The 26,587-nt window shown below is 45.0% G+C and overlaps 1 long non-coding RNA gene and 1 pseudogene across 1 annotated transcript; both read left to right on the top strand.

Annotated features, from left to right (window-relative positions):
• Positions 1-12,297: 12,297 nt before the first annotated feature.
• Positions 12,298-13,497, top strand: LOC119960731 (annotated as a pseudogene).
• A 3,630-nt stretch (positions 13,498-17,127) lies between these two features.
• LOC119960745 lies at positions 17,128-25,549 on the top strand. Its single transcript, XR_005459511.1, has 2 exons — positions 17,128-17,345; positions 24,835-25,549. It is a non-coding gene; the product is annotated as an uncharacterized LOC119960745 (long non-coding RNA).
• The last annotated feature ends 1,038 nt before the right edge of the window (positions 25,550-26,587 follow it).

Below are 26,587 nucleotides of genomic sequence, written 5' to 3'. Positions count from 1 at the left end.
TAATTCCCCACGCTGTGAACAGCCCCTAACCTGACTAATTCCTCTCGATGTGAACAGCCCGTAACCTGACTAATTCCCCTCGCTGTGAACAGCCCCTAACCTGACTAATTCCCCTCGCTGTGATCAACACCTACCCTGACTAATTCCCCTCGCTGTGAACAGCCCCTAACCTGACAAATTCCTCTCGATGCGAACAGCCCCTAACCTGACTAATTCCACTCGCTGTGAACACCCCCTAACCTGACTAATTCCACTTGCTGTGGACAGAACCTAACCTGACTAATTCCCCTCGCTGTGAACAGCCCCTAACCTGACTAATTCCTCTTGATGTGAACAGCCCGTAACCTGACTAATTCCCCTCGCTGTGAACAGCCCCTAACCTGACTAATTCCCCTCGCTGTGATCAACACCTACCCTGACTAATTCCCCTCGCTGTGAACAGCCCCTAACCTGACAAATTCCTCTCGATGCGAACAGCCCCTAACCTGACTAATTCCACTCGCTGTGAACACCCCCTAACCTGACTAATTCCACTTGCTGTGGACAGAACCTAACCTGACTAATTCCCCTCGCTGTGAACAGCCCCTAACCTGACTAATTCCTCTCGATGTGAACAGTCCCTAACCTGACTAATTCCCCTCGCTGTGAACAGCCCCTAACCTGACTAATTCCTCTCGATGTGAACAGTCCCTAACCTGACTAATTCCCATCGCTGTGAACAGCCCCTAAGGAGACTAATTCCCCTCGCTGTGAACCGCACCTAACTTGACTAATTCCTATCGCTGTGAACAACACCTAACCTGACTAATTCCTATCGCTGTGAACAACACCTAACCTGACTAATTCCTCTCGCTGTGAACAACACCTAACCTGACTAATTCCTCTCGCTGTGAACAACACCTAACCTGACTAATTCCCCTCGCTGTGAACAGCCCCTAACCTGACTAATTCCTCTCGATGTGAACAGCCCCTAACCTGACTAATTCCACTCGCTGTGAACAGCAACTAACCTGACTAATTCCCCTCGCTGTGAACAGCCCCTAACCTGACTAATTCCCCTCGATGTGAACAGCACCTACCTGTCTAATACGCCTCCCTCTGAACAGCCCGTGCACTGACTAATAGTCCTCCCCTGTGAACAACCCCCAGCTTGTATAATACCTCTCTTTGTTAAGCGCACCTATACTGACTAATATCCCTCGCTGTGAAGAGCACCGAACCTGAATAAAACCCCTCCCTGTGAACAGCCGCTGCCTTGTCTAATAGTCCTCGCTGTGAACAGCAGCCTGAGTAATATCCCTCTTTGTTAACAGCGCCTACACTGTCCAATTCCCCTCGCTGTGAACAGCCCGTGCCCTGACTCATTCGACTCTCTGTGAACAGCACCTAACCTGACTACTACGTCTCTCTGACAGCAGCTACGCTGGCTAATTCCTTTCGCTCTGTACAGTCCCTCCCCTGACTAATCCTCATGCTTTTATCAGCACTTACACTATCTAATGACCCTCTCTGTGAACAATACCGTCCCTGACTAATTCCCCTCGCTATGAACAGCACCTATCCTGACCGATTCCCCTCGAAGTGAGCAGCACCTACCCTGACTGATTCCACCTCCCAGTTGAAAGTCCCTCACCTGATGCATTCCCCTCTCCCTTTGAAAATTCTCGGATCTGACTAAATTCGCGGATCTGTTAGCAGCCCCACCCTTACCAATTCGTCCTCGATGTTACCTGCCCCTCACTGTGAACTGCATCTACGCTAGACCAATTCACCCAACCTTTGAAAATCTGCTGCACTAGTGCATGCCCCGTCCCTGTGAACAGCCGCTAAACTCCCGGATGCTCCATCCGAAAAAAACAGCCCTTACTCTCTCTAATCCCCCCTCCATATGAACAGCTCGTACACTGACTCGCTCACACTCCCTATCAACATCACCTACGGTGCCTGTTTCTGTGTCCCTGTAAGGAGCCCTTATCCTAACTCCTTTCCACTCCCTGTGATCATCCCTATCCTGACAAATTGCACTTTCCTGTGTCCCAACACTGACCAATTTCGCTGGCTGTGAAAAGTCCCAACCCAGACCCATGTCCCTGTGAACGGCCTTCCCATGACTAACTCCGTTCTTTGTGAACAGCTCCCATCTGACCAATTTTCATGTCCATGTGCGCAGCCCCTATACTGATTAACATCCTTCTCCCTTTGAAGGGCCCTAGCCTGGCTAATTTCCCTCCCCTGTGAACCGCGCCTGCACTTACTCTCACTGCCTATGAGACGTCCCTCCCATGACTAATTTTCTCTCCGTCTGGCCAGTCCCCATAATGATGAACTCCCCTCCCTGATGAACAGCCCATTTTGTAATTACTTCCCCGACGAATGATCAGGGCCTAATCTGAATAACGTCCCCTCCGCCTATAGTGCCCCTCCATGACAAATATCCCAGATTCCCAAGTGTGGTATCATGTCCGGTACTGGCTTGGTGGCCGAAGGGCCGGTTCGTGTTCTGCATTGGGGATGGTTTAACACAGTGGGCTAAACAGCTGGCAGCTAATGCAGAACAAGACTAGCAAAGCAGGATCAATTCCCGTACCGGCATCCCCGAATAGGCGCTGGAATGTGGCGACTAGGGGCTTATCACTGTAATTTCATTGAAGCCTACTTGTGGCAATAAGCTGTTATTATTATGTTATTATTTTGTCCTTTGTTCCTTGTTCCTGGTCTGCTATCCTGGCTTTCCTCTCCGCTGCTGCTTGCTCTGTCAATCAAGTCTGACGTGTTCTTGTATTTTATGATAGGTTTCATTGGAATTAAATATAGCAGCTATCAATTTTGAAATTATACTTTCGAATCCCAGTTCCTAATCCACAATGGAAATTTTAAGCAGGAGCTTTCTATCCCTATGGAACAGACACCATTGTGAATAAATTGAGCACGATCTTGTGTTTTGCACTCAATATTCTATCCCCAATTGATTCCCCATGAGTACACGTTCTTCTCTAAATCAAATGTTACAGTGCGATGCCTCCGAGAAGGCCTTCTCATGATTTTCAGATATTACACCCACTGAATGGGGACGTGTCTATTTTTCTCACCTTTTTCATAGAATAAGTCAGTTTTGATAATGGTTAACTTCTCTTTTAAAATCAAAGTTGATTGCTCTTTATTACATAATTAAACTGTACATGATTTTTAATTGCATTTCTGAAACAATTCTCGCAAACCAGTCCACCACGTTTTCTGTTGTGCAACGTGAACATACAACGAGTAACCATTCTAGATATTTCTTATTTTCCTTAAGAAACACAAAGATGCGTGGCTGGCAAATGAAAGAACTGTTGTCAGGGTACGGTGGAAATGTTCTACAGAGGGGGGTAATGAGTTAACGTACAACAGCCCCGATTCTATTCAGGATGGTACACGATTGTTTGGACAGGGGTCAGTATATGCCTGGTTCAGAAAGATCGGGAAGAATACAGCTGATTTAATTTTCCCAGTAAGAAGTCTAACAACACCAGGTTAAATAACAACAGGCTTGATTCGAATCACTATCTTTCGGAGCACATCTCCTTCATCAGGTGAGGGAAGAGATGGGTTCCACAACAATATATATAGACAAAGACAATGGTGCAAGACGATACTTAGAATGCGAGTATTTGCAGGTAATTAAGTCATTACAGCTCCAGCCGGACCGACTGGAGAGACGGATAATCACAGGTTAAGAGAAGTGAATTGTCTCAAGCCAGGGCAGTTTGTTGTTTTGGTTTTTGGAAGCCCAGGCCAAATGATGGTGGTGGTGGTGGGGGGGGGGGGGGTGAATGTAATCAGACATGAATCCAAGGTCCCGGTTGATGCCGTTCTCATGTGTGCGGAACTTGGCTAACAATTTCTGCTTGGCGATTCTGCGTTGTCGCACGTTCTGAACGCTGCATTTGAGAACGATTACCCGAAGATCAGAGGCAGAGTGCCCATGACTGTTGAAGTGTTCCCCGGCGGGAAGGGATCATTACTGTGTGGTGAATGTCGCGCGAAGTCCATTCATCCATTATTGCATCTGCATGGTCTTGCCAATGCAAGATATTCGTCTTCATCGATGATGTGTTGAAGGCTGCGAAGAAGATGTCGTAATTTATCCGCTGAGCGGAAGTATTGAATGATGAAGGGAACACTGTCGTTTGTGTCCCACGTTTGCCTTCTGAGGAGGTCTGTGCGGTTTCTTGTTGTGGCACATTGGAACTGTCGAGTGCCGTATCCCTTTCTTACTAGGACGTCAGTTAGCGTCTGCAGCTGTCCGTTGCGTTCCTCCTTTTCTGAGCAGAACTTGTGTATACGGAGGGTTTGCGGATTGGGGGTGGCTTCATTAATGTGTTTTGGGTGGACGCCGTGGAAGTGGGGAATCGTGAAGTTATCCGTCGGCTTGCAGTAAAGGTAACCGTCCTTGATGGAGATGTATATGTATAAGAATGCAGCCGATTCTGGAGAGTAGTCCATGGTGAGTCTGATGGTGGGATGAAACGTATTGATGTCATTGTGCAGTCCTGTTGGACTTTCAGCTGGTGTTGTAAGACTTCGTACTGTGCCCACAGCAGTCAGCCGATTCAAAGTGGATAAATTACCTGCGCGCGGATCATGCGATGAACCTTCCTTTCGGCGCGGTACCCTGCGGCCTTCAGCGCCTGGTCTGTGCGGCTTCAAGTGCTGCGCAGCAAGACAGCCTCCCATCCCGCTTATAACAGCGCCAGTTTGGGAAACGCAGGTGTTTAAAAAGTTGATTTATTTTCGAGACAACAGGCAACATATTTATCAAGTTTTTCTACCAGTTAACTTTCTCCAAGTGGATGTCTGGGATTCCTCCGGGCGCTCTGGGCAGCATTGTAGTACAGCGGTTAGCACTGTTGGTTCACAGCTCCAGGGCACCATGTGCATGGTGCTCCTAGTGTGGGTCCAACGGAGGGACACGGAGACTGGGGCTGTGCACACTGCTCCGAGTGTGGGTCTGACAGAGGGATACGGAAACCGGGACTGTGCACAGTGCTCCGAGTGTGGGTCTAACCGAGAGATATAGATACCGGATCTGTGCACGCTGTTCCGAGTGTGGGTCTGACTGAGGGATAGGGACACCGGGACTGTGCACGGTGCTCGGAGTTTGGTCTGACTGAGCGATAGGGACGTCCGGGACTGTGCACGGTGCTCCGCGTGTGGGTCTAACTGAGGGATAGGGTCACCGGGACTGTGCACGGTGCTCCGAGTGTGGTCTGACTGAGCGATAGGGACACCCGGGACTGTGCACTATGTTCCGAGTGTGGTCTGACTGAGAAATAGGGACACCGGAACTCTGTAGCGTGGTCCGTGTGGGTATAAATGGGGGTCACAGAGACCGGAATAGTGCACGGTGATTCGAGTGTGGTCTGACTGAGGGATAGGGACACCGGGACTGTGCACGGTGCTCCGCGTGTGGTCTGACTGAGGGTAGAGATACCGGGACTGTGCACGGTGCTCCGCGTGTGGTCTGACTGAGGGTAGAGATACCGGGACTGTGCACGGTGCTTTGAGTGTGGGTATAACCGAGGGACACGGAGACTGGAACTCTGCTCAGTGCTTCGAGTGTAGGCATCACCGAAGGACATGGAGGCCGGAACTGTGCAGGGAGCTCAAATGTCGGTCTATCCAAGGGACTCGGAGACCAGACAGTGCACGAAGCTCCAAGTGTGGGTCTAACTGAGGGATACGGAGATAGGAACTGCGCACGGTGCTCCGAGTGGTGGTCTAAACAAGCGAAAGGTGGACTGGAACTGTACACGGGCCTCAGCTCTTCACAATAGATATTGATGATGTGGACGAAGGAATTGCATGCAATGCCTCCAAATTTGCAGACAGCAGGAAGCTAGGTGACAGTGGATGCAGTGAGGATTCAAAGAGGTTTCAGGATGACTTCGGCAGGCTGGCTGAGTGGGGAAATACTTGGCAAATGCAATATAATGGATAAATGTGAGGTTATGCACTTTGCTGGGAAAAGGGGAATGCAGATTATTATCAGAATGGTGGCAGATTTGGAAAAGGGAAATTGCACCGAGACCTGGGTGTCAGAGTGGAACAGTCGGGGAGTTGGCATGTAGATCCAATAGGTGGTGAGGAACTCTATTGGAATGCTGGCCTTCATAGCGAGACGATTTGAGTACAGGAGTGGGGATGTCTAGCTGCAGTTATACAGGGCATTTGTTAGGCCACACCTTGATTATTGTGTGCAGTTTTGTTCTCCTAGTGTCAAGAAGGACCTGTGTAATTCTCCACGACAGAAAGCTGAGGGATCAGTTCGGTGGATATATTCAAGAGTGAGCGAGACGTGGCCCTTGACACTAAAGGGATCAGCGGGTATGCAGAGAAAGCGGGAGTCGGATACTGAAATCTGTACGATCAGCTATGATCACATTGAATGTTCATAAAGGATGGAAGGACGGAATGGTGTCCACCTGCACTAATAGTCTTTTTATGTTCATATTTATGTTTAACCCTTCTTTAATATGATGAGTGTTCCTGCCTCCATCACCATTTCAGGCAGCAATCTCCAAACTCCCACCACCCTCTGGTAAAAATGTTCTTCCTGACATCTCCTCTGAAACTACTGTCCCTTAAATCTATGTCCCCTGTTCACTGTCGGTCCCTATCCCTCGGTCAGACCTCCACGAAGGTTTCTTCCTATCCACTCCATCTGTACCTCTCATAATTTTAAATATCTCAATCATGTTCCCACTCAGTCTCCTCTGCTCCAACGAAAACAACCCCAGACTATCCAATCTCTCTTTCCACCAACAATCTCCAGCCCAGGCGACATCCTGGTAAATCTCCTCTGCACCCAGCCAGTGTAACCGATCCCCCGTATAATATGGAACTGCACACTATACTCTAACTGTGGTCTCACCAAAGTTTTACACCGTGCCAGCATAATCTCCCTCCGCCGCAGTTAATAAAGGCGAGTGCCATATATCTTCTTAACATTGTATCCACCTGCTCTGCTACCTTATGGAACCGGTGTACACAATAGTCCCGATGGTCATCGATGCTCCCCAAGGTCCAGCCGTTCATCATTTTATGGGCAGCACGGTAGAATTGCGGATAGCACAATTGCTTCACAGCTCTAGGGTCCGAGGTTCGATTCCAGATTGCGTCAATGTCTGTGCGGAGTCTGCACATCCTCCCCGTGTGTGCGTGGGTTTCCTCCGTTTGCTTGGGTTTCCTCCGGGTGCTCCGGTTTCCTCCCACATTCCAAAGATCTGCAGGTTAGGTGCATTGGCCATGATAAATTGCCCTTAGTATCCAAAATTTCCATCAGTGTTGGGTGGGGTTACTGGGTTATGGGGAGAGGTTAGAGGTGTTGATCTTGGGTAGGGTGCTCTTTCCAAGAGCCGGTGCAGACTCGATGGGCCGAATAGCCTCCTTTTGAACTGTAAATTCTATGATATGTCTATATATGCTCCTGGCATTGTGTGTGCACACATGGAGTGCGAGGATCCAGAATACTTTCCTGAAAGTTGCAGGTATTCTCGGACGTTTGGGTACGTCGACCTGCCCGGTGCCAACAGCGGCAGATTGGGTTTTGTCGCTCAGGCGTTTGGAGTTTGAGAGTTGGGAGGCCTTGCTACGGTTAGAACGAACCTTGGGTTTGACCCCAGCTGGAGTAATGGGAGGAGGGCACAATTGGCGGCAATCTGTCTCTTCTTGAAATCCACAACATTTGTAAAGTGCAGAAGGAAGTCATTAGGCCCATCGAGTCGACATCTGAAGAGTGTTCTACCCAGATCCATCCCCCTCCCCGCTCTATCCCCATCACTCCACGGAACCGGCACGTCTTGGACTGTGGAGGGAAACCCACACAGAATCAGGGGTTTACTTGCAAACTCCACAAAGACTGTCGGTCACCCCAGGGCAGAATAGAGCCGGAATCCATGGAGCTGTTGTGTGCCACGGTGCTAACCACGGAGCCCCCGCAAACCTCTCCAGCGATGGGAGCTTCCTCAACCCCTCTGGGGCCAGAGAACAACTTGCTACCTGACACCCCCTGCACGGCCTTGCACCTGCTTGTTCCGATCCCTTCGACCTGACATCCATCGTCCTAACAGTTGGAGAGGATGTTCTTGCTGCGGAAGGAGTGCAGCCACTATTTCCCAGGCTGCTTCCCGGAATGGTGGGGCTATCATATGAGGAGAAACTGTCGGTGAGGATTTTATTAATTGGAGTTTAGAAGTGCGGCGGAGGTGTGTAGGTGGCTTGTAAAAACCGACAAACTCTAAGAGGATTAGACAGGGTAGATTGAGAAAGAATGTTCCCGAGGGGAAATCGAGAATTAGCGGTCATAGCTTGAGAATAAAGGGTAAATATTTTCACACTGAGTTGATAGAAATGTATAGAGAGACAGAGAGGCAGAGAGAGAGAGTGAAACAGAGAGAAAGAGAAAGAGAAACAGCGAGAGAGAGACAGAGAGGAGAGAGTGAAGCAGAGAGAGAGAGAGACAGAGAAACACAGAGAATGAGAGAGACAGAGAGATAAGGACAGAGAGAGAGAGAGAGAGAGAGAGACTGAGAGATATAGACATAGATAGATATAGAGAAACAGAGAGAGAAAGTGAAACAGAGAGAGAGTGAGATAGATAGGGATAGATAAATAGATAGATGATAGATAGATTGACATAGAGAGGGGAAGAGAGATGAGAAAGGAGAGAGAGGTGTGAGGGAGAGGTGAGAGAGAGGAGCGTGACAATGGAGAGAGGAGAAAAAGGAGAGTGCTGTGGGAGTGCATGGAAAGGAGAGGGGAGGACATAGATGGCAGACAGAGAGGAGAGAGAGGGTAGCGAAATGAAATTAAATGAAATGAAAATCGCTACTGTCACAAGTGGGCTTCAAATGGTTACTGTGAAAAGCCCATAGTCGCCACATTCCGGCGCCTGTTCGGGGAGGCAGGTACGGGAATTGAACCGTGCTGCTGGCCCTGCGTGGTCTGCTTTCAAAGCCACTGATTGCGGACGGTGCTAAACCAGCCCCAGTGGAGAGATGGGAGAGAGGAGAAAAAAGAGAGACGTGGTAAGGGGAGAGGGGAGAGAGATTGAAGAGTGGAGAGAAGAGGAAAGGTGACAGCCGAGAGCTGAATGAGCGAGGGAGACATGGGAGTGACGGGAGAGAAGCTAAAGTGCGGACAGAGAGGAGAAATGGGGAGAACAAGGAGAGGGGGGTGAGAGTGTGGAGATATGAAAGGGGAGAGAACTGAGAGAGAGGAGATAGAGAGAGGCGAGACAGAGCGGAGAGGGATGGGAGAGAGAGTGAAGCGCGTGGGGAGAGGGAGAGAATGGAGAGAGGAGAGAGAGGGAAGAGACAGGGGAGGGAGATTTAACAGACAGACTAGATAGTCAGAAGCCTTTTCCCAGGGTGGAAGCTTTAATTAGTAGATTTATGGTGCGAGGGGCGACGATTAATGGTGACGTGCGAGGGGGGTTTTTTGAACAGAGAATAGTGGGAGCCTAGAACTGTCTGCCGCATGAATTTGTGGACGAAGCAACGATAGTGATGTATTGGAGTGACAAATATATGAGCAGGATGAGAATAGAGGGAAAGCGAACTCGGAATTGTAGAACCTTTTCGGTTACACAGGCCGTATGGACAGCACAGTTTTGGAGGTATGGATTTTTTTATTGTCACGTGTACGGAGGTACAGTGAAAAGTATTTTTCTGCGAGCCGATCAACAGATTATTCAGATCATTCATGGGGAAAAAAAGGGAATTGAACAAAATTCAAGAAAATATAAGAAAATGTATAATAGGGCAACACAAGATACACAATGTAACTGCATAAACCTTGGCATGGGATAAAGCATACAGGGTGTAGTGTTAATGAGGTCAGTCAATAAGAGGATCATTTCGGAGTCTGGTGACAGTGGGGAATAAGCTGTTTCTGAGTCTGTTCGTGCGTGTTCTCAGACTTCTGAATCTCCTGCCCGATGGAAGTAGTTGGAAAAGTGAGTAAGACGGGTGAGAAGGATCCTTGATTATGCTGCCTGCTTTCCCAAGGCAGCGTGTTATGATGGAGTACATGGATTGGAGGCAGATTTGTGTGATGGACTGGGCGGTTTTGACGACTCTCTGAAGTTCCATGCGGTCCTGAGCCGAGCAGCTGCCATGTCAGGCTGTGATGCAGCCCGATAGAATGCTTTCTATGGTGCATCTGTAAAAGTTGGTAAGGGTGAATGTGGACATGCCGAATTTCCTTAGTTTCCTGAGGACGTATAGGTGCTCTTGTGCTTTCTTGGTGATAACGTCGACATGGATGGCCCAGGACAGATTTTTGGTGATGGGCACCCCTAGGAATTTGAAAGTGCTAACCATCTCCACCTCGGCCCCATTGATGCAGACAGGGGTTTGTACAGGGCCGAAGTTCCTTTGTTCTTTGTTCTCCGCATTTAGAATGATTGGGAGAAACTGGAGTTTCCTGTTAGCAATGGTGTAATTTTGTGCAGATTGAGACGAGGAAAAGGCGGACGTAGGTCACCAGCAGCGGTTTCTCCTGAGCAGGAAACACATTGACATGTATTTCACAATTGCAGCAGGCGCTGCAGCCCCTGCAAGAAATCTGACCAGCTGGAGCGGATGCTTCAGCGGTCTCGTGACGGGCACTCGGGGGCCCAGATTCTCTCATAACCACGGCTGGGGAACAGTCTGTTTGAACTCGGCTGCCCTCTCGGAATTGCGGCTGGGGTTGGTACATCCTTTCGGGAAGCTATTGCACAGGGGCTGTTATTCTCTATAATATACACAGCGACTTATTCTCTTTAATATACACAGGGACTGGTATTCTCTATAACATACACAGGAACTGTTATTCTCTATAATATACAGAGGGGCTGTTATTCTATGCAATATACACATGAGCTGTTATTATCTATAGTATTGACAGGGATTGGTAACCTCCATAATATACACAGGGGATGTTATTCTCTTTAATATACACAGGATCTGTTATTCTCTATAATATACACAGGGACTGTTATACTCTACAATATACACGGGCTGTGTTTGTCAATAATATGCACAGGGGCTGTTATTCTCTATAATATGCACAGATACTGTTATTCTCTATAATATACACAGGGGCTTTTATTGTCTATAATATACACAGGGCCTGTTATTGTCTGTAATATACACAGAGACTGTTATTGTCTATAATATGCACAGGGACTGGTATTCTCTATAATATACACAGGGGGTGTTATTTTCAAAATATACAGCGTCTTATTCTCTATAATATACACAGACTGTTATTTTCTGTAATATACACACATACTGTTAATCTTTATAATATAGAAAGGGGCTGTTATTCTCCATAATATACACACAGAATGTTATTCTCTATAATATAGACAGGGGCAGTTATTCTCTATTATATACACATGACTATTATTCTCTATAATATACACAGGGGCCTTTATTCTCTATAATATACACAGGGACTGTTATTCTCTATAATATACACAGCGCTGTTACTCTATATTATACACAGGTACTGCAATGCTCTTTACTATGCACAGGGGCTGTTATTCTCTATAATATACACAGGGACTGTTATTCTCTATAATATACACAGGGCTTGTTATTCTCTATACTATACACAAGGGCTGTTTTGTCAATAATATAGACAGGGGCTGTTATTCTCTACAATATACACAGGGACTGTTACTCTCTATAATATACATAGGGAATGTATCTCTATGACATAAACAGGGTCTGTTATTCTCTATAATATACACTGACTGTCATTCTCTGTAATAGACAAAGGGGCTGTAATTCTCTATAATATACATAGGGACTGATATTCTCTATAATATACACAGGGTAGGGACTGTTAGTTTCTATAATATACACATGGGCTGTTATTTTCTAGAATGTACACAAGGACTGTTATTCTCTATAATATACACAGGGGCTGTTATTCTCTATAGTATACACATTGAACTCGTAGTTTGGGATCTGACTGTAAACCCCCTGAGCATTTAGCGGAATGGTTGCAGTATTGCCAAATTGTGGGCCGTGGAAATTACGTCTCTATCTCCCTCCCTCTCTGAGTGATTTGGAGAAGAAGGTTCAGAAAAGGGAAGCAGTTCTAGAACAAACTTGGCGTCAGAGGAACTGTTTGCGCTAACACTCTCTCGCAGCACTAGAAAGGGGCTCCGAGCAAGTACCGAGCACAGGCAGGGAAAGAGTCACAACCATTGTACTCACAGGGTCGAGGCGCCATCACTTCGCCTGGCGCCAGGGTGAGGGCATGTGCCGTGCCTTCGGCCTGATCCTCTTTGTGGCTAACGCTGTCTCCATCTTCAGCCTGATCCTCATCGCTATGAGCCGCTTCGTCCTCATCTCGGACGCCCGGTGGTTCGACCGGGTCTACTCCCGCCGCACGATGCCCTTCTTCCTGGCCCTGCCCTGGTTGTTGGGCCTGCATCTCTTCGGGCCCCTCTGGAATATCTATGTCTTCCTGCCGCCTGTCTGCACCTGCAGCTTCCACCGGGAGCGAGGGAGGCCTTACACCACCATCCTCATGTTCTTCATGTTTGGACTTGGACTGAGCTGCATTGGGATTTTCTACTTCCTCATCCATCGCAAGGTGAAGGCGGCTTCCCAGGCACTGGAGGGGTACCGGCTGGAGGGCGATGGTCGCGGGAGGAAGCCAACGGGGGCAGGGGTCCCCGCTGCAGACAGCGGGATCGCCGACGGGCCCAGCGCCAACCCTCTCCGGGGAGGCCCCCACCAGGTCGACTGATGCCACCAGCGTTGAGATCGCAGCCCCTGGCAGAGAAATCGCCCTCCAGGCCGGGGAAAGCGGGACCTCCAGCTGCCAGGCCAAGAGGAGCAGCAGCGGCGAGTTTCGCAAGGTGACCCGCATGTGCTTCGCCATGTTCCTGGTCTACGTGACCTGCTACTTCCCCTTCTGCTTCCTGCATGTGGTGGACGGGAAGAAGCGGGCCCCCGTTCTCGTCCACATGGTGGCCGGCAATTTCACCTGGCTGAATAGCTGCATCAACCCAATCCTCTACGCCATAATGAACCGGCAGTTCAAGGACGCCTACTGGGGGGTCCTGCGCAAGGGAGCCAGCCTCGCCCGCCCGTGGAGGCAATAGGAAGTTTCTTTGAGCACACCTTCCCACCTCCCTCCCACCCAAGAGTCTGTTGCATAGGAACAGGATCAGGACTTTCACCCCCTCTGCTCAAGCCTGCTACACATCAACAGGTGGAAGCTATTCTTCCCCCTCTACTTTGACTTGGTGAGGCCACGACTGGGAGATTGTTTGCCTCCTCATGTAAAGAAGGTCAGTTTAGCACCAGAGTGAGAGCAGCGAAGGTTTACCAGAATTATTCCTGAGATACCATGAATGACATTGGAGGAGAGATGGAGTCAGTTAGGATTGTATTATCCGGCGTTCAGACGAATGTTGGAGGGTCTTATAGACACCTACGAATTTAGAACAGGATCAGACAGGGTAGATGCAGGATGGAAAGTCTCGATGGTGGGAGGTTCCATAACCAGGGGGTCTCGGTTTGAGGATACGGAGGAGACCGTTTAGGGCAGAGATGAGGAGCAATTTCATCATTGAAATATCAGTTGGTCTGTGAAATTCGCTACCACAGGAAGCAATTGAGACCAAAACATTGTATGTTTTCGAGAAGCGGTTAGATATCACATTTGATGCAACGGAATCTGAAGGGGTGGGGAGCAGGTGACTGAGTTATAATTTAAACGTGGAATGCCCGAATCATTTTTTTCCAATTAAGGGGCAATTTAGCGTGGCCAATCCACCTCCCCTGCACATCTTTGGGTTGTGGGGGATAAACCCACGCAAACACGGGGAGAATGTGTGAACTCCACACTGATAGTGACCCAGAGCCGTGATGAACCTGGGACCTCGGTGCCATGAGGCAGCAGTGCTAACCCACTGCGCCACCTGGCTTCCCGGTTGGTGACTGAGTTGGATGATCAGCCAAGATCAGAATGAAGATCGGAGAAGGCTGGAAGAGTAGAATGGACTACATATTTTCTCCAACAGCTGAGATGGGCTTTTATTTCTGGATGTTTTTCTGGGAGTTACGGTAACTGTTAATGGGGTATTGTGTTGCTGCATTAATTCAGGGATAACTGTAAGATATTGGCTTATGTGATGTTAAAGTTATTTTCATGCTGTATTAATAAAGTTTTGTTGTAATATAACATATCATCGTCTCTTTGTAGGATCACTCCTTTTTTTCCTAAGTTTTAGAGTTCCCAATTATTTTTTCCAATTAAGGGGCAATTTAGAGTGGTCAATCTACCTATCCTGCACATCTTTCGGTTGTGGGGATGAAACCCACGCAGACACGGGGAGAATGCCACGCAGTGCGGGCAAACTCCACACGGACAGCGACCCAGTGACGGGATTCGAACCCGGGTCTTCAGCGTCACAGGTAGCAATGCTAACCACTGTGCCGCCGTGTTGGATCACTTCTGAAGTACGGTATATTTCCGCACAGCCTCATGGCGGTTTCGGCCCAGTTTCCGACCGACTACTTGGGTCAGTGACCGTAATAGACACATAGGCTGCATTCCGCGGCGAGTGGGGAGGCTCTGCACCGCCTCCGGCGTCCCCACCGTCAACCTGCGGCTTCCTCCTCCAGCGTCTTCCACAACATATTCCGCGCGAGGTGTGACGGGCTCCCACCCAGTTCCGACTCTTCACCCTCTCGCTTCTCGTCTCCAACTCTGTCTCCATCTTCTAGCTGGTCACTTCACGTTTCTTAAACATCCCCCGATGGGATGATACATTCAGGCCGTAGACAGGGGTCCGCGCAGGCGGGCGATCCCGACACTTAGTCAGGACGGCGAGACGAAGATCAGCGGCGAGTTGTCAGATCTCCGTCTAATATATATATATGTATATATATATAGAGAAAGAGAGAGAGAGAACGCGGGAGATAGATACAGACAGAGAAGTTGAAAGGTATAGAGCGAGAAACAAAGAGAGATAGACAGGCAGATACAGACAAGAGAGAGAGAGAGAGAGACGCAGTGAGAAACATAGAGACAGGTGGAGAGACAGAGACCGAGAGAGAAAGAGAGAGATAGGTAGAGGGTGAGACAGAGTGACGCGGAGAGAAAGAGATAGAGAGAGGCAGACAAAAAGAGAAAGACAGCAAGTCAGGGAGAGACAAACGGAGCGATAGAGACAGAGAGGCACAAAGAGAGAGTAGAGTGAGAAAGACAAGGAGAGAAATAGATAGTTAGAGAGAGATGCAGAGAGACATCGGAGACACAGATAGAGAAAAGAAACACCGGCAGAAAGAGACCGGGAGAGATGGGGATAGGCAGAGAGACTGCGCGAGGCAGAGGGAAAGAGAGACCGAGAGAGAGAGGGGGGGGGGGCGGTGAGATACAGAGGCAGCACGAGACAGGGAAAGAGGAAAGGCAGCACGGTGGCGCAGTGGTTAGCACTGCTGCCTCACGACGCCGAAGTTCCAGGTTCAATCCGGTCTCTGGTTCAGTGTCTGTGCGGTGTCTGCACGTTCTTCCCGTGTCTTCGTGGATTTCCTCCGGGTGCTCCGGTTTCGTCCCACAGTCGAAAGGTGTACAGGTTAGGTGGATTGGCCATGCGAAATAGCTCTTAGTGTCCAAAATTGCACTTAGTGTTGGGTGGGGTTACTGGGTTATGGTGAAAGGGTGGAGGTGTGGACCTTGGGTAAATTGCTCTTTCCATGTGCCGGTGCAGACTCGATGGGCCGAATGGCCTCCTTCTGCACTGTAAATTCTATGAGAGAGAGAGACAGAGAGCGGGAGAGTCAAACGGGAAGAGAGAGGGAGAAAGATAGAGAGTGGCAGATAGACAGACAGAGACAAAGAGTGAAAGAGAGCGGGAACGAGACAGAGAGAGGGATAGGGACAGAGATAGTGACAGAAAATAGAGAGATAGAGGCAGAGAGAGAGGGTGAATGTCAAACAGAGCGAAAGTGGGGGAAGGTGCGACACAAAGACTGAGTTGATAGAAATAGAAATAGAGATACAGACAAACAGAGACAAAGTGAAACAGAGAAGACAGAGAGAGAGATAGACATAGATAGATAGATATTCAGAGAAACAGAGGGGGTGAGAGAGAGAAAGACAAAGAGAGAGAGAGAGGCAGAGAGGCACATACAGGTCTCGAGTCTGCCAAGCATCCTTCCACCTCTGCTTCCTACCATTAAGCCAATTGTATATCCACTTTTCCCTCTGTCCCTTGAGTTGATTGGGGTTGTTTTTATACGCAGGTTTTTATTAAAAGAGCACAGATATGTATCCAGTGTGGGTTTGTGTGACAGTCCAAAGACATATTTGCATCGATAGTGATCCTGCTGTAATTATTATATGAAGTGACTTTTCTAACTCAGCCCTCCTTCTCCTGCTTATAAACATATCCCTCACACACAAGCTCCATCGCGCTCACTGAATTTTCAAAAACAATTAGAGACGGTGATTAATTTTCTCTTTTCCAATTTAGGGTCAACTGAGCGTGGCCAATCCAACTAACCAGCACATCTTTGGTTTGTGGGTGAGAAATGGGTTTGTGGTTTGTGGGTGTGGGTGTGAAATGAACGCAGATATGTGGAGAATGTGCAAACTCCACACCGGCATTGACACAGGGCCGGAACTCGAACCCGTTTCAACAGCGCCGCGGTCCCAGTGCTGACCACTGAGCCACATGCTGCCCCCTCACTGTTTCTTTTAAATACATTTAGAGTATTTTTTTCTAATAAGAGGGCAATTTAGCCTGGTCAATCTACCTCACCTGTACATGTCTATTGTATGGGGGCGAAACCCACGCCGACACGGGGAGAATGTGAAAACTGCACACGGACAGCGTTTCTGCCTCCCGTGCCCTCCATTATCGCATGGATTGCTGAATTTCCCTTCTCATTTGCATGATAAATGCTGCCCACAAACAACAGCTGCTTCACTGTCTGCATTTAAGTCTCGGCCCTCTATACAGATCCTTACATCAATGACACGACCAGTTCCAGCAGACTAATAGAAAAGGGTGCCGTTAAAATAGTCAGATGTGAACAATGTTACAGTAGTTTTTCAACTGTCATAAACGCCAAACGCGGTGTATGCAACTAATGGAGGTCCAGGCTCGAGGAGCTGAAAGGCCTACTCCTGTCCGAATGTCTAAGAACATGATGATCTTCTTATGAAAAATGTAGGAAAGCTCTTAAAATGTATGCAACAAAAATTATGAAATAGTTGACTTTGTTTGCAAACTCTGAACGTTTTCCAGATCCCCGCGTGGCCAGATCAAGACAAAGAATGTAAATGTAAGTGTCCGTGCTTCAAGATGGAGCAGGTGGAAACATTGACTATGACAATTAAAGCTTTTCTATATGTTAATTGCACAATGACTGCAATTTTGACAACCGTTAGTTTCGGCCTATTCTACACATCCGTATCTCAGTGAAGTGCAGAGCTCCAGATGACTGCTTGAGGAAGTCGTTTTAAAAATAGCTACCAGATGTGACCATTGCTTGAAATTTTCAGGACGAGTCATCAGTTGTTCAAATGTTAAAGGCAACAATCTCGCAGATATCACAAAGTGGCTTTACGTGAGCAGAAACCTGGAAAAAAGAAACATTGTGAGCGTGGTCAGTATTTTAGACGACATCATTACAGTGAGGTGTCACGTTTTGGGGTAAAATGTTTTGAATTCAAAAATGGTGCAGATGATAGAAAGAGGAACTTTGCCACGAGCAGGAAGGACGGTGACTCAGAACAAACAGAATATCCAAAATATATTTACTGAACATTCCCGCCCTGGGTTCACGTTATGCACTCCAATTCAACTTCTAAAGTCTCGTGATGATCCTCGTTCATGAATGAACCCTGTCGATGCCGAATGCCCCATCCCATTACCTGATCCAGGTTCAAAGCAGAGAAGGGCAAATAGTCTCCGTTTAATGTAGATCACAGTTTAAAAAGTCTCTGTTTAATGTAGGAACTCTTTAACTAGTCTGTTTAAGGTAGGGCACTGTTTAAATACTCTCTGTTTAATGTAGGGCACTCTTTTAAGAGTCAGTTTAATGTAGGCCACTGTTTAAAGAGTCTCTAATGATGGGCACAGTTTAAATAGTCTGTTTAAAGTAGGACAGTGTTTAAATGGCCTCTGTTTAATGTAGGGCACTGTTTAAATACTCTGTTTAATGTAGGGCACTCTTTTAAGAGTCAGTTTAATGCAGGGCACTGTTTAAATAGGCTTTGTTTAATGTGGCACACTGTTTAAATAGTCTCTGTTTAATGTAGGGCTCTGTTTAAATAGTCTGTTTAATGTAGGGTACTTTTAATAGTCTGTTTAATGCAGGGCACTGTTAAAATAGACTTTGTTTAATGAGGCGCACCGTTTAAATAGTCTCTATTAAATGTAGGCCACTGTTTAAATAGACTCTAATGAGGGGCACTGTTTAAATAATCTGTTTAATGTAGGGCACTGTTTAAATAGACTCTGTTTAATGTAGGGCACGGTTTTAATAGTCTGTTTAATGTAGTGCACTGTTTAAACGGTCTGTGTTTAATGTAGGGCACTGTTTAAATAGTCTCTGTTTAATGTAGGACACTGTTTAAATAATTTGGTTAATGTAGGCTACTGTTTAAATAGTCTCTGTTCAATGTAGGGCACTGATTACATAGACTCTGTTTAATGTAGGGCACTGTTTCAACGGTCTGTGTTTAATGTAGGGCTCTGATTAAAGAGTCTCTGTTTAATGTCGGGCTCTGTTTAAACAGTCTCAGTTTAATGTAGGGCTCTATTTAAATAGTCTATAATGCAGGACTGTTTAAATAGTCTCTGTTTAATGTAGGGCACGGTTTTAATAGTCTCTGTTTAATGTAGTGCACTGTTTAAATACTGATTAAAGTAGGCTACTGTTTAAATAGTCTCTGTTCAATGTAGGGCACTGAATCAATAGACTCTGTTTAATGTAGGGCTCTGTTTAAATAGTCTCTGTTTGATGCAGGGCTCTGTTTAAATAGTCTCTCTTTAATGCAGGACTGTTTACATAGTCTCTGTTTAACGTAGGGCACTGTTCAAACAGTCTCTGTTTAATGTAGGGCACTGTTTAAACGGTCTCTGTTTAATGTTGGGCACTGTTTTAACGGTCTCTGTTTAATGTAGGGCACTGATTAAATAGTCTGTGTAATGTAGGGCACTCTTATAATAGTCTGTTTAATGCAGGGCACTGTTAAAATAGTCTTTGTTTAATGAGGCGCACTGTTTAAATTGTCTCTATTTAATGTAGGCCACTGTTTAAATAGTCTCTAATGAGGGGCATTGTTTAAATAGTCTGTTTAATGTAGGACAGTGTTTAAATGGCCTCTGTTTAATCAAGTGCACCTTATAAATTGTCTCTGTTTAACGTTGGCCACTGTTTAAATAGTCTCTGTTTAATGTAGGGCACTGATTAAAGAGTGTTTAATGTAGGGCTCTGTTTAAATAGTCTCTGTTTAATGTAGGGCTCTATTTAAATAGTCTATCTTTAATGCAGGACTGTTTAAATAGTCTCTGTTTAATGTAGGGCACGGTTTTAATAGTCTGTTTAATGTAGTGCACTGTTTAAACGGTCTGTGTTTAATGGAGGGCGCTGTTTAAATAGTCTCTGTTTAATGTAGGGCACTGTTTCAATAATCTGATTAATGTAAGCTAGTTTAAATAGTCTCTGTTTAATGTAGGGCACGGTTTTAATAGTCTCTGTTTAATGTAGTGCGCTGTTTAAATAATCTGATTAATGTAGGCTACTGTTTAAATAGTCTCTGTTCAATGTAGGGCACTGAATCAATAGACTCTGTTTAATGTAGGGCTCTGTTTAAATAGTCTCTGTTTAATGTAGGGCTCTGTTTAAATAGTCTCTCTTTAATGCAGGACTGTTTACATAGTCTCTGTTTAATGTAGGGCACGGATTTAATAGTCTGTGTTTAATGTAGGCCGCTGTTTAAATAGTCTCTAATGAGGGACACTGTTTAAATAGTCTGTTTAATGTAGGATAGTGTTTAAATGACCTCTGTTTAATGTAGGGAACTGTTTAAACGGTCTCTGTTTAATCTCGGTCACTGTATAAATAGTCTCTGTGTAATGTAGGGCACTGTTTAAATACTTCTCTGTTTAACGTAGGGCACTGTTTAAACAGTCTCTGTTTAATGTAGGGCACTGTTTAAACGGTCTCTGTTTAATGTTGGGCACTGTTGTAACGGTCTCTGTTTAATGTAGGGCACTGATTAAATAGTCTGTGTAATGTAGGGCACTCTTATAATAGTCTGTTTAATGCAGGGCACTGTTAAAATAGTCTTTGTTTAATGAGGCGCACTGTTTAAATTGTCTCTATTTAATGTAGGCCACTGTTTAAATAGTCTCTAATGAGGGGCACTGTTTAAATAGTCTGTTTAATGTGGGACAGTGTTTAAATGGCCTCTGTTTAATCAAGTGCACCTTATAAATAGTCTCTGTTTAACGTTGGCCACTGTTTAAATATTCCTGTTTAATAATGGACACTGTTTAAATAGTCTGTTTAATAATGGACACTGTTTAAATGGTCTCTGTTTAATGTAGTACACTGTTTAAATAGTCTCTGGTTAATGTAGGGCACTTTTTAAATAGTCTGTTTAATGTAATGCACTGTTTAAACGGTCTGTGTTTAATGTAGGGCACTGTTTAAATAGTCTCTGTTTAATGTAGGGCACTGTTTAAATAGTCTCTAATGAGGGGCACTGTTCAAATAGATTGTATAATGTTGGACAGTGTTTAAATAGTATCTGTTTAATGTATGTCACTGTTTAAATATTCTCTGTTTAATAATGCGCAGTTTAAACGGTCTCTGTTTAATATAGGGCACTGTTTAAACGGTCTGTTTAATCTAGGGCACTGTATAAATAGTCTCTGTTTAATGTAGGGCACTGTTTAAATACTCTGTTTAATGTAGGGCACTGTTTAAATAGTCTTTAATGAGGGGACTCTGTTTAATGTAGGGCACTGTTTACATAGTCAGTTTAATGTAGGGCACTCTTTTAATAGTCTGTTTAATGCAGGGCACTGTTAAAATAGTCTTTGTTTAATGAGGCACACTGTTTAAATCGTCTCTATTCAATGTAGGCCACTGTTTAAATAGTCTCTAATGAGGGGCATTGTTTAAATAGTCTGTTTAATGTAGGACAGTGTTTAAACGGTCTGTGTTTAATGTAGGGCACTGTGTAAATAGTCTGTTTAATGTAGGGCACTGTTTAAATAGTCTCTAATGAGGGGCACTGTTAAATAGTCTCTGTTTAATGTTAGGCCACTGTTTAAATAGTCTCTAATGAGGGGCACTGTTTAAATAGTTTGTATAATGTAGGACAGTGTTTAAATAGTATCTGTTTATTGTAGGTCACTGGTTAAATATTCTCTGTTTAATAATGCGCAGTTTAATCGGTCTCTGTTTAATGTAGGGCACTGTTTAAACGGTCTGTTTAATCTAGGGCACTGTATAAATAGTCTCTGTTAATGTAGGGCACTGTTTAAATACTCTGTTTCATGTAGGGCACTGTTTAAACAGTCTCTGTTTAATGTAGGGCACTGTTTAAACGGTCTCTGTTTAATGTAGGGCTTTAAATAGTCTATCTTTAATGCAGGACTGTTTAAGTAGTCTCTGTTTAATGTATGGCACGGTTTTAATGGTCTGTTTAATGTAGTGCACTGTTTAAACGGTCTGTGCTTAATAATGGACACTGTTTATATAGTCTCTGTTTAATGTTGGACACTGTTCTAATAGTCTCTCTTTAATGTAGGACACTGTTTAAATAGACTCTGTTTAATGTAGGGAACTGTTTTAAAAGACTGTTTAAAGCAGGACTGTTTAAATAGTCTCTGTTTAATGTAGGCCACTGTTTAAATAGTCTCTAATGAGGGGCACTGTTTAAATAGTTTGTATAATGTAGGACAGTGTTTAAATAGTATCTGTTTAATGTAGGTCACTGTTTAAATATTCTCTGTATAATAATGCGCAGTTTAAACGGTCTCTGTTTAATGTAGGGCACTGTTTAAACGGTCTGTTTAATCTAGGGCACTATATAAATAGTCTCTGTTTAATGTAGGGCACTGTTTAAGTAGTCTCTGTTTAATGTAGGGCACTGTTTAAACAGTGTCTGTTTAATGTCTGTTTAATGTAGGCCAGTGTTTAAATAGTCTCTGTTTAATGTAGGGCTCTGTTTAAATAGTCTCAGTTTAATGTAGGGCTCTCTTTCAATTGGCTCTCTTTAAATTGTCTCTCTTTAATGCAGGGCTGTTTAAATAGTCTCTGTTTAATGTAGGGCACGGTTTTAATAGTCTGTTTAATGTAGGGCACTGTTTCAACGGTCTGTTTAATGTAGGCCACTGTTTAAATAGTCTCTAATGAGGGGCTCTGTTTAAATAGTTTGTATAATGTAGGACAGTGTTTAAATAGTATCTGTTTAATGTAGTCACTGTTTAAATATTCTCTGTATAATAATGCGCAGTTTAAACGGTCTCTGTTTAATGTAGGGCACTGTTTAAATCGTCTGTTTAATCTAGGGCACTGTATAAATAGTCTCTGTTTAATGTAGGGCACTGTTTAAGTAGTCTCTGTTTAATGTAGGGCACTGTTTAAACAGTGTCTGTTTAATGTAGGGCACTGTTTAAATAGTCTCTAATGAGGGGCACTGTTTAAATAGTCTCTGTTTAATGTAGTGCACTGTTTAAATAGTCTGTTCAATGTAGGCCAGTGTTTAAATAGTCTCTGTTTAATGTAGGGCACTGATTAAATAGTCTCTGTTTAATGTAGGGCTCTGTTTAAATAGTCTCAGTTTAATGTAGGGCTCTCTTTCAATTGGCTCTCTTTAAATTGTCTCTCTTTCATGCAGGACTGTTTAAATAGTCTCTGTTTAATGTAGGGCACGGTTTTAATAGTCTGTTTAATGTAGGGCACTGTTTCAACGGTCTGTTTAATGTAGGACACTGTTTAATGTAGGCCGCTGTTTAAATAGTCTAATGAGGGGCACTGTTTAACTAGTCTGTTTAATGTGGGACAGTGTTTAAATGGCCTCTGTTTAATCAAGGGCACTGTATAAATAGTCTCTGTTGAACGTTGGCCACTGTTTAAATATTCCTGTTTAATAATGGACACTGTTTAAATAGTCTGTTTAATAATGGACACTGTTTAAATGGTCTCTGTTTAATGTAGTACACTGTTTAAATAGTCTCTGTTTAATGCTGAACACTGTTTAAACTGTCTCTGTTTAATGTAGGGCACTGTTTAAATAGTCTGTTTAATGTAGGGCACTGTTTAAATAGTCTCTGTTTAATGTAGGGCACTGTTTCAACGGCCTCTGTTTAATGTGGGACAGTGTTTAAATAGTCGCTGTTTAATGGCTCGCACTGTTTAAATAGTCTGTTTAATGTAGAGCACTGTTTAACGAGTCTCTGTTTAATGTAGGGCACTGATTAAATAGTCTGTGTAACGTAGGGCACTGTTCTAACGGTCTCTATTTAATGTAGGGCACTGTTTAAACGGTGTGTTTAATGTAGGACAGTGTTTAAATAGTCTCTGTTTAATGTAGGGCACTGTTTAAACGGTACTGCTTAATGTAGGACACTGTTCTAATAGTGTTTAATGTGGGACACTTTACTAATAATCTCTGTTTGATGCAGGCAATGGACAAGTTGGGCCGAAGGACCTATTTCCATGCTGTCAACCTCTATGCCTCTGTGACCCTACCCCACCTTCCAGCCCTGTGACCCTGCACATTCGAGCACTCCAGATCAATGTCCAAGTGATTTTGACATTTTACTTTGGTGTCTGCCTCTGTCATTCTCATGCACAATAGTCCTTGAGGGAATGAAATGATCTGAGGAAAAGGTGGGGAATGCAACTGAGGCAGAATCTCAGTTGTGATGAAACTGAATGTTGGGGCAGGAGTGAATGGCCCTGTCGTCTCCCTATGTTGTCATTTGCTCTCAGTTCCAGTTGCAACAGTGCTCGCAGATGAATATAACTGCGAGATAAGATTTTTAAGTTACATATTTCCAACCATAATTTCAATGTCCTGGGATACAGTTCAGTTATCTGGTCTGCACTGCCTGTGAGATTGGCGGTGACAGATGCAACAGTGGTTTCAAATTTCAATGTGGGAAATGACAGGAATCAAGTGCCTGCCTCTGGGGAAAGGACGGTCGAGTGGGATTGAATGATCTGCCATTCTAAAGAGCCGCTGTGGTTATACGGGATGTAGTTTTTGGTCACGTCTGTCTGTGAGATGTGGTGAACCATCACACTGGAGTTCCTCCACAGTGTTACCCACCACGGCGAGAATGATCACGGTAATCCTGTATATACAATGTGTCTATGCTTGAAGCAAGCGTAATCTTTAGCTCACTGGTTACTTCACAGCATCAGCTTCATTGTCAGTTCAAACCCGGCTCACCGTGGGCGCTGCTCGACGTTTTTAATAATTTCCAAAGCATGCATGTTAAATAATTAAAAGCAGCACCATATTTAGAATTAGAAGAATGAGGATTTTGTTCAGAAGTTGCATTAATCTTTTTTAAATATATGCTTGTGCCACGTGATTACTGTCTGATGTCACATTGCGGAAACCCGTGTTCGATTCCAGCTCTATACAATAACTGACCTATCACACGTTGCCAATTACTCACAACCTAAATGGAGAAAAATAACGATTATCTATAATACATTTTTTTAAATTTCGGAGCAAGCTTGTTTACTCAGGCAAATTGATTCATCCATTTTTTACACGTGAAACGCTGTTCCACAGATCTCCAACAACACTCAGGGAGTTCGAAAGGATCCTGGACCATGCAGAGCGATTGATATCTCCTCCTGCCACAAGCATTCGATCCCTCCGCCACAACCAGCCCAAAATGCACCGCAATAACTCTGACAGCACCTCCCAGACCTCCGACCACTATCATTTGAAGGACAAGAACTCCCAAAAATCACGGTGGGTGTAACCACAGCTCACGGGCGGTAGCGGATCCACTATGCAGCTCACCGACACCTTTCAAAGAGCAATACGGGATGGATATTAAATGTTGCCCTGAAGGGAAACTTGCAAATACCGAAACAGTGATCTTTGTATAGCATTGCTGCTTTAAAATTTCTGGGACATGGAATGATCTGAATTCCATTATCACGGTGGTGTCCATCATGTAACCTCTGCTTCATCGGAACCTGGATCTAAGGTATTTCTAACAGCATGAATACTGGAACACAGAAACAATGTGGTTGTAGCAGTAAGGTGAAACGGAGTGGTGTGCAATATAACCTGGATTTAAACACTCTCTCCCCCTTTCTCTCTTTAACACTCTCCTTTGTTCTGATACTGTTTTGTTCCTCTTGGTTTCGGATGAAGATATAATTTGCTGCCGTTCTCCTGAGAGCAGCATATCCTTAGTAATTATTTTTCAGTCAGAGATATTTTGCGACTTTGTTGCAGTTTGGTATCATAGTAAACATGAAGAATAATTGAACCTCACAATAATGAAGGAGGATATTTGCTCCATCATCACTGTGTCTGTCCCCATCATTACTGTTCTACTGACAGGCCAACTTGCGGCATTGGTTGGTACCTGTGACTTCGATGTTGTGGCCATTTGGAGACATGGAGAGAGCAATGACAAGAATGGTTGTTGCAGGTGCCTGGGTTTTGATATTTCAGTAAGCTCATGGAAGGTGGTAAAAGAGGGGGATGGGTCCATTGTTTCTCAGGACAGTATTACGGTGGCAGAAACGACGTTTGATGAGAACTCGTCTACTGAGGTCGTATGCGCTGAGGTTAGAAACAGGAAAGGAGAGGTCACCCTGTTCGGGGTTTACTATAGGCCTCCGAAAAGTTCCAGAGATGTAGAGGAAAGGGTTGCAGAGATGATTCTGGATAGGAGCGAAAGGAACTGGGTAGTTGCTATGGGGGACTTTAACTTTCCAAATATTGACTGGAAACGCTATAGTTCGAGTACTTTAGATGTGACTGTTTTTGTCCAAGGTGTGCAGGAGGGTTTCCTGACAACGTATGTAGATAGGCCAACGAGAAGCGAGGCCATATTGGATTTGGTACTGGGTAAGGAACCAGAATAGATGTTGGATTTGTAAGTAGGTGAGAACTTTGGTGATAGTGACCGCAATTTGTTTGTGTTTTCTTTAGCGATCAAAAGCGATAGGTATATACCGCAGGGCAAGAGTTATAGTTGGGGAAAGGCAATTACGATGCGATGAGGCAAGACTTAGGTTGCATCGGATGTGGAGGGAAACTGCAGGGGATGGACACAATGGAAATGTGGAGCATATTCATGGAACAGCTACTGCGTGTCAGTCAGTGAGGAAGTGGGCGAGCGAGGAAACCGTGGTTTACTAAAGTAGTTGAATCACTTGTCAAGAGGAATAAGGAGGCTGATGTCAAGATGAGTCGTGAAGGTTCAGAAGACGCTCGAGAGTTACATGTTAGCAAGGAAGGACCTAAAGAGAGAGCTAAGAAGATCAAGGAGGGGACATGAGTAGTCTTTGGCAGGTTG

The sequence above is a fragment of the Scyliorhinus canicula genome, unplaced genomic scaffold, assembly GCF_902713615.1.
Source record: "Scyliorhinus canicula unplaced genomic scaffold, sScyCan1.1, whole genome shotgun sequence".
Lineage (NCBI taxonomy): Eukaryota > Metazoa > Chordata > Chondrichthyes > Carcharhiniformes > Scyliorhinidae > Scyliorhinus > Scyliorhinus canicula.
Note: the sequence above shows the minus strand (reverse complement) of the source record. Positions and strands in the feature narration are given on the sequence as shown.